General features: G+C 41.2%; 1 pseudogene; it reads left to right on the forward strand.

Annotated features, from left to right (window-relative positions):
• The first annotated feature begins 998 nt into the window (after positions 1 to 998).
• Positions 999 to 2,988, forward strand: LOC102244154 (annotated as a pseudogene).
• The last annotated feature ends 516 nt before the right edge of the window (positions 2,989 to 3,504 follow it).

Consider the following 3,504-nt stretch of genomic DNA (forward strand, 5'->3'; position numbering starts at 1 on the left):
CTGATCGGCCCTGCTGTGTGTGTGACAGGGTGCGGCGCCCCAACCACCCCCCCACGGGCCCTGCTCTGTGCCTGATAGGGGGGAGCTCCCCAACCCCCTGATCGGCCCTGCTCTGTGCGTGACAGGGGGTGGTGCCGCAACCTCCCCATCGACCCTGCCTTGAGTGTGACAGGGGGCGGGGGCCCAACCCCCCAATCGGCCCTACCCTGAGCGTGACTGAGGGTGGCATCGCAACCTCCCGATCCGCCCTGCTCTGTGCATGACGGGGCGGCGCCCCAACTCCCCAATCGGCCCTGCTCTGAGCCTGACCAGGGGCTGCACTTAGGGATTGGGCCTGCCCTCTGCCACCCGGGAGCAGGCCTAAGCCAGCAGGTCGTTATCTCCCGAGGGGTCCCAGACTGCGAGAGGGCACAGGCCGGGCTGGGGGACCCCCCTCCCCCCGCCCCCCGAGTGCACAAATTTTTGTGCATCGGGCCTCTAGTTTAAAATAAAAACAGCCCTGGACTGTGTGGCTCGGTTGGTTGGGCATCTTCCCATGCGCCAAAAGGTTGTCGGTTTGATTTCTGGTCTGGGTTGTGGACTTTGGTCCCAGGTAGGGGGAATTCTGGAGGCAGCTGATCGATGTTTCTCTCTTCCTCTCTCTAAAAATCAACTTTAAAAATCTTTTTAAAAAATAAAATAAAAACAGGTTCACTGGAGAATTCTATCAAACATTTAAAGAGAAATTAACACCAATTCTATACAAGCATACCATTTTTTATTGCACTTCATTTTATTGTGCTTTGCAGATACTTGTGTTTTTACAAGTTGAAGGTTTGTAGCAACCTTGCGTCAAGCAAGACTATTGGCCCCATTTTTCAAATAGTTCACTTTGTGTCTGCGTGTCACATTTTGGTAATTCTCACAGTATTTTAAACTTTTTCATTATTATTATGTTTGTTATGTTGATCTGTGATTAGTCATCTTTGATGCTACTATTGTAATTGTTTTGGGGCACCATGAACCATACTCATAACATGGTGAGCCATTCTATAAATGTGTGTGTTCTGACTGCTCCCCTGACCAGTCGCCCACCCCAACACCCCCCACCCCTCTTCCCCTCTCCTCAGGCCTCTCTATTTCCTGAGAGGAAACATTGAAATCAGGTAATAACCCTACAGTGGCCTCTAAGTGTTCAAATTAAAGGAAGAGTTGCAAGTTTCTCACTTTAAATAAAGAGCTAGAAATAATTAAGCTTAATGAGGAAGGCCTGTAAAAAGCCAAGATAGGCCAAAAGCTAGGCCTCTTGTGCCAAACAGTTAGGCAAATTGTGAGTGAAAAGTTCTTGAAGGAAATTAAAAGTCCTACTGCAATGAACACAAAAATTATATTTAAAAAAATTTTTAAGGAGAAATAGCCTTATTGCTAATATGGAGAAAGTTTTAGTGTCTGGATACATCAAACCAGACACAAACTTCCCTTAAACCAAAGCCTAATCCAGAGCAAGGTCCTAACTCTCTTCAGTTCTATGAGGCTGAGAGGTAAAGAAGCTGCAGAGGAAAAGTTTGAAGACGGCAGAGGTTGGTTCATGAGGTTTAAGGAAAGAAGTTGTCTTCATAACATAAAAGTACAAGGTGAAGTAGTAAGTGACATAGAAGCTGCAGTAACTTTTTTTTAAAAATATATTTTATTGATTTTTTACAGAGAGGAAGGGAGAGGAATAGAGAGTTAGAAACGTCGATGAGAGAGAAACATCGATCAGCTTCCTCCTGCACATCTCCCCCTGGGGATGTGCCCACAACCCAGGTACATGCCCCTGACCGGAATCGAACCTGGGACCTTTCAGTCCGCAGGCCGACACTCTATCCACTGAGCCAAACCGGTTTCGGCAGAAGCTGCAGTAACTTATCCAGAAGATCTAGCTAAGAGAATTAATGAAGGTGTCTACACTAAACAGATTTTCAATACAGATGAAACAGCCTCATATTGGAAGAAGATGCCATCTAAGACTTTCATAGCTACAGAGGAGAAACCAATGCCTGGCTTCAAAGCTTTAAATGACAGGTTGGTTCTCTTGTTAGGGACTAAAGCCGCTGGTGAAGTTGAAGCCAATGCTCATTTATCATTCTGAAAATCCAAGGGCCCTTAAGATTTATGCTAAATCTACTCTTCATGTGCTCTATAAAAACAACAAAGCCTGGATGGATTTTAAGCCCACTGTTGAGACCTAGCTAAGAAAAAAGATTCCTTTCAAAATATCACTGCTTATTGACAATGCACCTGGTCACCCAAGAGCTCTAATGGAGATGTGCTATGAGATTCATGCCTGCTAACACAGTATCCATTCTACAGTTCATGAATCAAGGATAGTTTCAACTTTAAAGTCTTATTAAGAAATACATTTTGTAAGGCTACAGCTGCCATAGGTAGTGATTGCTCTGATGGATCTGGGCAAAGTAGACTGAAAACCTTCTGGAAAGGATCCGCCCTTCTAGATGCCATTAAGAACATTAATGATTCATGGAAAGAGATCAAATATCAACATTAAGAGGAGTTTGGAAGAACTTGATTCTAACCTTCAGGGATGACTTTGCAGGATTCAAGACCTCAGTGGAGGAAGTACCTGCAGATGTGGTGGAAACAGCAAGAGAACTAGAATTAGAAGCGGGGCGTGAAGATGTGACGGAATTCCTGCAATCTCATGATAAAACTTTAATGGATGAGGAGTTGCTACTTAGGGATGAGCAAAGAAAGTGGTTTCTTGAGATGGAATCTACTCCTGATGAAGATGCTGTGAAGACTGATGAAATGACAACAAAAGGTTTAGAATATTACATACAATTAGTTGACAAAGCAGCAGCATGGTTTGAGAAGATTGACCACTATTTTGAAAAAAAAAATTCTACAGGGGGTAAAATGCTATCAAAGAGCACCACATACTACAGATAAATAATTTGTGAAAGAAAGAGTCAATTGGGTGTAGCAAACTTCCTTGTTGTCTTATTTTAAGAAGTAAGTAGCATCATGATGAGTAATGAAAGTAAGTCTAAGAAGACTACATACAACGTGATATAATCTTTTTAGAGTTTAAAAACAGCTAATAAAAATATATTGTTTACATATATGATACATACATGTATATGATATATATATGTATATATATTAACTTTTTTAAAGTAAGGCAATGATATACACAAAATTTAGGATAGCTATTGCCTTTGAGGGAAACAGGTAAATGGGCTGGGGATGGGAAGAAGAGAAACAACATAGGCAGATGTAATTGTCATTGTTTATTCTTGAGTCAGGTGTTTAGTTTTAAAATTTTTTAAATAATTTTTAAAGGATTTAAAAAAGATAAACTGTTTAGATATAAACCAAAAGAAATCCAGTATAGCAATTTTAATAATAGACAAAAAAGAATATATAAAATGAAAAACATCATATGGGATAAATAAGAGTTATATATTGGTATTAGGAATAAGAGATCAAGAAGATTTAATGACAATGAATGTATATATTATTAAA

This window comes from Myotis brandtii, unplaced genomic scaffold (assembly GCF_000412655.1).
Source record: "Myotis brandtii unplaced genomic scaffold, ASM41265v1 scaffold1038, whole genome shotgun sequence".
Classification (NCBI taxonomy): Eukaryota; Metazoa; Chordata; class Mammalia; order Chiroptera; family Vespertilionidae; genus Myotis; species Myotis brandtii.